The sequence below is a fragment of the Eriocheir sinensis genome, chromosome 49 (assembly GCF_024679095.1).
Source record: "Eriocheir sinensis breed Jianghai 21 chromosome 49, ASM2467909v1, whole genome shotgun sequence".
In the NCBI taxonomy this organism is placed as follows: Eukaryota; Metazoa; Arthropoda; class Malacostraca; order Decapoda; family Varunidae; genus Eriocheir; species Eriocheir sinensis.
The window spans coordinates 10516708-10524207 of record NC_066557.1 but is presented as its reverse complement, the minus strand read 5'-3'; the positions used below and the strand labels follow the sequence as shown (position 1 = coordinate 10524207).

The 7500-nt window shown below is 43.9% G+C and overlaps 1 protein-coding gene across 1 annotated transcript in view; it reads right to left on the bottom strand.

Annotated features, from left to right (window-relative positions):
• Window positions 1–7025: 7025 nt before the first annotated feature.
• LOC126981888 (probable cysteine--tRNA ligase, mitochondrial) overlaps window positions 7026–7500 on the bottom strand; it is a 58500-nt gene continuing 58025 nt past the window's right edge. Inside the window, exon 18 of the transcript XR_007734274.1 lies at window positions 7026–7043. The gene's annotated coding sequence lies outside the window, so the exon portion shown is untranslated. The remainder of the gene's footprint in view (window positions 7044–7500) is intronic.

Below are 7500 nucleotides of genomic sequence, written 5' to 3'. Positions count from 1 at the left end.
ACAGGAAGAAGAGGGAGAGGAAGCAAAAAGAGGGAGAATGTAGGAGGAAGGACGAGGAGGAAGGAAAAGGTAGAATTTACTTATGTCATATAGGCCTAAGCCCCTTATATATTTTTACTAACCTCTTGGGTGTGGGGAGAGTGGAAGAAGAGGGGGTGGAAGAGGGGAGAGGCCGCATGTAGAGGAAGGGGAGGGAGGGATAGAGAAAAGGATTAGAAGGTAGAATTTATTTATGCCATACAGCTAAACCCCTTTTTTAAACTGTATATATTTTTACTAACTTCTTGGGTGTGGGGAGAAGGGAAGAAGAGGGGGAGGAAGAGGGGAGATGCCGCATGTAGAAGGGGAGGGAGGGATAGAGAAGAGGATTAGAAGGTGGAATTTACTTATGTCATCTGATTTACTTCTCAAACTGTACATTTTAACTAACACTATTATCGGGGGTGGCAGGGAGAGTGGGAGAAGAGGGAAAGTGGAGAATGTGGAAGGAGTGGGAGAAATGGGGTAGAGGAAGAGAAGGTGGAATTTACCGATGACATCTGATATACCACTTCTCAAACTGCATATCTTTCAACTAACACTTTTTTCGGGGGTGGCAGGGAGAGTGGAAGAAGAGGAAGAAGAAGAGGGAAAGTGGAGAATGTGGAAGGGGAGGGAGAGAGATGGAGAAAAGAAAGGAAAGGTGGAATGTACTGATGATTGATATACCACTTCTCAAACTGCATCATTCTTTCATCTATACACTTTTTCGGGTAAGACAAGGAACACTAGGAGGAGAGATGAGGAGAGGAAAACATGGAGAATGTGGAAGGGGAGGGAGAGAGATGGAGAAAAGAAAGGAAAGGTGGAATGTACTGATGATTGATTTTGGTTCTATCTTAAAACCTCATTCTTATCGCATCTATATAATTCCTCTAACACAAGGAACACTAGGAGGAGAGATGAGGGAGAGGGAAAACATGGAAATAGAAAAGGATGGAGGAGAGGAAACAGAAGATAAAATTAAAAGAGAGAAGGAAAAGAAAAGGATGAAGACTGATTTTGGTTCTAATATAATAAACCCTCATTCTTATCGCATCTATATAATTCCTCTAACACAAGGAACACTAGGAGGAGAGATGAGAAAGAGGGAAAATATGCAAGTAGGAAAGGATGGAGGAGAGGAAATAGAGGGGTAGCATTTCCTCTCACCTCATCGCGTTATTTTAAACACTGACTTAATTTCCAGGTAAAATATGATGCTTACGAGACCGGTCACCGTAATACCCGTCTGAGGAAGCAAACGAGGAAGCTGATATAGAGTCAATTTCTGGGAATAATATGATGCTAGTTAGTTAATAAGTTCGTCAGTTAGATAGATAGATAGGTAGGTAGGTCATTTGTTAGTTAGTTAATTGATTAGTTAGTTAGGCAGTTAGTCAGTCAGTCTAGCAATGAGTTAATGAGTTAGTTAGTTAGTTAGATAGTTAGATTTATAGTTAGGTAAGTAGGTCATATGTTAGTTAGGTGATTAGTTAGTTAGGCAGTTAGTCAGTCAGTCTTGCAATGAGTTAATGAGTTAGTTAGTTAGTTAGATAGTTGAGTGAGTGAGTGAGTGAGTGAGTAACATGTTCTCCACTTTCTCCAGTTAGTTAGATAGTGAGTGAATGAGTGAGAGAGAGAGTGAGTGTGTTTGTAAGAAGAAAAAAAATTACGACATCGCTTAAGGGAATTTCTAGCAGCGTCGCAGAACATAACGTCGAATCACAACAAACGCAGCTAATTCAAGTCAACAACACCAAATAAAAAAACAAATTGATAAGTCTCTCCACTTGTAAATTCTTCATGTTTTTTTGTTTACCTCGAAGCGAAGTTACTCGTGTCCGAAATACAAGCTTAGGTCATCCAAACATTAGGTGCGTGTGTGTGTGTGTGTGTGTGTGTGTGTGTGTGTGTGTGTGAGAGAGAGAGAGAAAGAAGGGGAAACCGAAGGAAAGGGGAAGAAAGGAAAGGAAAAGGAGGGGAAAGGGATAAAGCAACGGATAAAGGAGAAAGAATAGAAGGGAATGATAGAGGAATGAGGAAAAGGGAAAGAAGGAGAAGGAAGGAAAAGGGATAAATTAACAGAAGAGGGAGAAATAATAGAAGGGAAGGAAAGAGGAATGAGGAAAAAGGAAAGAAGGAGAAGAAGGGGAAAGGGATAAATTAACAGAAGAGGGAGAAATAATAGAAGGAAAAGAAAGAGGAATGAGGAAAAAGGAAAGAAGGAGAAGGAAGGGAAAAGGGATAAATTAACAGAAGAGGGAGAGATAATAGAAGGGAAGGAAAATGGAAGGATAAATTAACAGAAGAGGGAGAGATAATAGAAGGGAAAGAAAGAGGAATAAGGAAAAAAGGAAGAAAGGAGACAAAAAGGGCGGGAGGATATTAGAGTGTGTGTGTGTGTGTGTGTGTGTGTGTGTGTGTGTGTGTGTGTGTGTGTGTGTGTGTGTGTGTGTGTGTGTGTGTGTGTGTACATAGCAATAGTCAGTCCGTTTTTATTCGCTTTATTTCCTTTCTTTTTTATTATTATTATTTATATATTTATTTATTTGTTTTATTATTATTTTCTTTGTCCTCCTCCTCCTCCTCCTCCTCGTTGTTGTTGTTGTTGTTGTTGTTGTTGTTGTTGTTGTTGTCCTTTTTCTTCTTCTTTTTCTTCTTCTTCTTCTTTTCTCTCTTTTTCAGTTCATGCCAGTATTTCCATCCCCTCCAATCTCTCTCTCTCTCTCTCTCTCTCTCTCTCTCTCTCTCTCTCTCTCTCTCTCTCTCTCTCTCTCTCTCTCTCTCTCTTCTTAACAATAGAGAGGAGTACAAGAGTCTAGACAGTCCACTTGAGAGAGAGAGAGAGAGAGAGAGAGAGAGAGAGAAAATGGGTTACTGTGTTGAAAAGAGTCAGAATGAGGGTACTATGTCGGAGAGAGAGAGAGAGAAGGGACAGAATGCAGAAGAATGCGTAGTAGCCCATCCTCTCTCTCTCTCTCTCTCTCTCTCTCTCTCTCTCTCTCTCTCTCTCTCTCTCGTATTGATTTTCTCTCTCTTTTTCTTTCCCTTCCCGCCCACAATTCCACATCCGGTTGCTCTTTTATATTTATTTTTATTATTTTATTTTGAATTTATTAACTATTTTATTTTATTTATTTATTTATGATTTATTAATATTGTTTTTCTTTTTCTTTTTATTATTTTTCTTTTTATTACGTTGTTTCTTTATCTTCCTCTCTTCCTCCACTTCCTTCTTCCTTTCCTTCTTCTTTCCTCCTCCTTCTCTTCCTCCTCCTCCTCCTCCTCTCTTCTTATTATGTTTCCTTATCTTTCTCTCCTCCACTTTCTGCTTTCTTTCTCCTCCTCCTTCTCTTCCTCCTCCTCCTCCTCCTCCTCCTTCTCCTCCTCCTCCTCCTCCTCCTCCTCTTATCTTCCTCTTTTCTTCCTCTTGTCTTATCTTATCTTCTTGTAACCAGGGTGCGGCAAGAGAGAGAGAGAGAGAGAGAGAGAGAGAGAGAGAGAGAGAGAGAGAGAGGAGTTGTATGTAGTAGTATTGATTTTATCCTCTATTGCGTGTGTTTGTGCGTGCGTGCGTGTGTGTGCGTGCGTGTGTGTGCGTGCGTGTGTGTGTAGGTGTGTGTGTGTGTGTGTGTGTGTGTGTGACCTTAGTTTCTTGTTATTCTCTCAAGATTGTTTTTCCTCTTACTCCTCCTCCTCCTCTTCCTCCTCCTCCTCCTCTTCTTCTTCCTCTTCTTCCTCCTTGTTTCCTTCCTCCTCTTTCACTTCTTTCAATTTCTCCTCCTCCTTACCCTCCTCTCATTTCCTCCATCTCCTGCGTCTTCCTTCCTCCCTCCTCCTCCTCCTCCTCCTCCTCCTCTTCCTCCTTCTCCTCCTTCGCCTTCTCCTGACCTTGAATCCTTCGTCCTCTATTTATCCTTAAAGTTGGGAGGCTCGCATAGGCCTCCCTCTCTCTCTCTCTCTCTCTCTCTCTCTCTCTCTCTCTCTCTCTCTCTCTCCTTGGTATATATATTGGCACCCTTTTTTCCCTTCCCTCTCCTTCCCTTCCCTCCCCTTCCCTTCCCTTCCCTTCCCTCCTCTTCCCTTCCCTCTCCTTCACTTCCCCTCCCTTTCCTTCCCTTCCCTCCTTTTCCCTTCCCTCTCCTTCCCTTCCCTTCCCTCTCCTTCACTTCCCCTCCCTTTCCTTCCCTTCCCTCCCTTTCCCTTCCCTCTCCTTCACTTCCCCTCCCTTTCCTCCCCTTCCCTACTTTTCCCTTCCCTCTCCTTCACTTCCTCCCTTCCCTTCCTTCCTTTCCCTTCCTTCCTTCCTTCCCTTCCTTCCCTCCTCCTTTCCTTCCCTCTCCTTCCTTCCCTTCCCTCCTTCCCTTCCCCTTCCTTCCTTCCTCCTTCCCCTTCCTTCCTTCCTTCCTTCCTCCTTCCCTTCCTCCTTCCTTCCCTCCTTCCTCCTTCCTTCCCTTTTCTTCCTTCCCTTCCTCCTTCCTCCTTCCCTTCCTCCTTTCCCTTTCCTTCCCTTCCCTTCCCTTCTCTTCCCTCCCCTCCTTTACGTTCCCTTCCCTTCATCTTACGTTTATCTGCTTGAAAGCTCTCCACTTCCAAGGCTCAAGGTCCTTACCACCACCACCACCACCACCACCACCATCACCACCTCGACTCCTTCCATTACCGTCAACACCACCACCACCACCACCACCTTTCAATACCATCATCACCACCACCACCACCACCACTCTCATCACTGCTACTTTTACTGCTATCATCATAATCACCACCATCATCATTACCAACACAAAAAAAAAAAAACAACGGCAGCTTCTTCTATATGTTCCTCGCCTTTGTTGTGTTAAACTCTCTCCTTCATCATCATTACCAACACAAAAAAAAACAACGGCATCTTCTAAACTGATTCTCGTCTTCGTTGTGTTAAAATCTCTCCTTCATCATCATTGCCAACACAAAAACAACGGCATCTTCTAAACTGATTCTCGTCTTCGTTGTGTTAAAATCTCTCCTTCATCATCATTACCAACACAAAAAAAACAACGGCATCTTCTAAACTGATTCTCGTCTTCGTTGTGTTAAAATCTCTCCTTCACCACCATTGCCAACACAAAAAACAACAACGGCATCTTCTAAACTGATTCTCGTCTTTGTTGTGTTAAAATCTCTCCTTCACCACCATTGCCAACACAAAAAAACAATGGCATCTTCTTCTAACTGTTCCTTGCCTTCATTGTGTTCCAAGCTCTCCCTCACTAAGAGACATCAATCACTACCAACACAAAAAACAACCTCATCTTCATCTAAACTTTTCCTCGTCTTCATTGAATTTCATATCCTTCTCCTTCGATTACTCCTCTCTAAACCAACTTGCGTCATACTTCTACTAAGAGGGAAAGTTAATGATGTGTTGGGTATTGCCACTTAACCCGCAAAAGTAGTTCATAGAAAGCTTGTATTGAGAACGGCGTCTGGCTGACTAATGGTGTTGGAAGGACCTCAAGGGAATGGCCGAGGAAGGGAGAGCTTGTGAACGTGTTGGAACTGATGTCAAGGGAACGGCCGAGGAAGGGAGAGCTTGTGAACGTGTTGGAACTGATGTCAAGGGAACGGCCGAGGAAGGGAGAGCTTGTGAACGTGTTGAAACTGATGTCAAGGGAACGGCCGAGGAAGGGAGAGCTTGTGAACGTGTTGGAACTGATGTCAAGGGAACGGCCGAGGAAGGGAGAGCTTGTGAACGTGTTGGAACTGATGTCAAGGGAACGGCCGAGGAAGGGAGAGCTTGTGAACGTGTTGGAACTGATGTCAAGGGAACGGCCGAGGAAGGGAGAGCTTGTGAACGTGTTGGAACTGATGTCAAGGGAACGGCCGAGGAAGGGAGAGCTTGTGTTAGTCAATGAGTCAGTTGGTAAGTGCCTGACGCAATCTATCAGTCAGTCAGTCAGCCAATTAGCCATTCAGTCAATCAATTCTCTTCTTCATTTTTTTATTCCTCCTCCTCCTCCTCCTCCTCCTCCTCCTCCTCCTCCTCTTCTTCTTCTTCTTCTTCTTCTTCTTCTTCTTTTTCTGCCACGCAACAGGCACGCCAAATTTAACAAGAGAGAGAGAGAGAGAGAGAGAGAGTTTATGTTGTTAGTGCTAATTAAAAAAGGTGGAAGTTCTTAGTCGATTCTCTCTCTCTCTCTCTCTCTCTCTCTCTCTCTCTCTCTCTCTCTCTCTCTCTGGTGTCGTCATCTTTGCTAACTTTCCGCCTCCGCCTCCTCCTCCTCCTCCTCCTCCTCCTCCTCCTCTTTGTTTCTTCTTACTCCTCTTTCTTCCTCTTTTCCTCCTTCGCCTCTTCTTGAAGCTTCTGTTCTTGGTAATCCTCCTCCTCCTCCTCTTCTTCTTCTTCTTCTTCTTCTTCTGCTTCTTTTTTTTCTTTTTCATTTTCTTCTTCTTCTTCTTCTTCTTCTTCTTCTTCTTCTTCTTCTTCTTCTTCTTCTTCTTCTTCTTCCTCCTCCTCCTCTTTATTCTCCTCTTACTTATTTCCTTATCTCTCTTGCTCCACTCTTGCTCATCTGCATTCATATGTCCTCCTCCTCCTCCTCCTCCTCCTCCTCCTCCGCCAGCTGATCACTCACCCGGTTACCATGACAACCTCCCAGACAGACACAGACAGCGGGTATCCCTCATGATATAACCGCCCCCGCTACTACTACTACTACTACTACTACTACTACTACTACTACTACTACTACTACTACTACTACTACTACTACTACTACTACGTCTTTTTCTGCGTTTTGTGTATGTACTAATGTTTCAAGAGAGAGAGAGAGATATGCACTGCGTTTGGCTCTGCTAGCCAAATCATTGTCCTCTCTCTCTCTCTCTCTCTCTCTCTCTCTCTCTCTCTCTCTCTCTCTCTCCTTAACACACAAACACACATCACACCTCGGACCATTCCCTTCCCTCTCCTCTCTCTCTCTCTCACACACACACACACACACACACACACACACACACACACACACACACACACAGACCTCGCCCTACATAGCAACCAATCACCACCACCACCACCACCAGTATTTGGGTTGTGTGTGGAAACGCAGTCATGTGGAAGGGCTTGGTGGAAGGGGTGAAGGGGGAGGAGGTGGTGGAGGGGTTAGGTCAGCTAGGAAGGGGTATGGGTGGAAGGGAGAGGTGGAGAAAGGAGGAAGAGGGGGAGGAGGAGGGGGATAGGGAGGGAAGGGAGTTAGAGGGGAAATGAGTGGGGTTAGGTATTGATGAGAAGGAAAGGAAGGAAGAGGAGGAAGAGGAGGAGGAGGAGGAAGAGGTCAAAGAAGGGAAAATAGGATAGCTTAGAAGAGTAAATAAAGAAAGAAAAAGAAGAAACAAGAGAAGAAGGAGGAGAGAGAAGAGAAAAAGATAGAGAGAAAACAAAAAAAAAAGATTGATATGAACATTGAAATTAAGATAAAAGGAAAAGAAGAAAAAAAA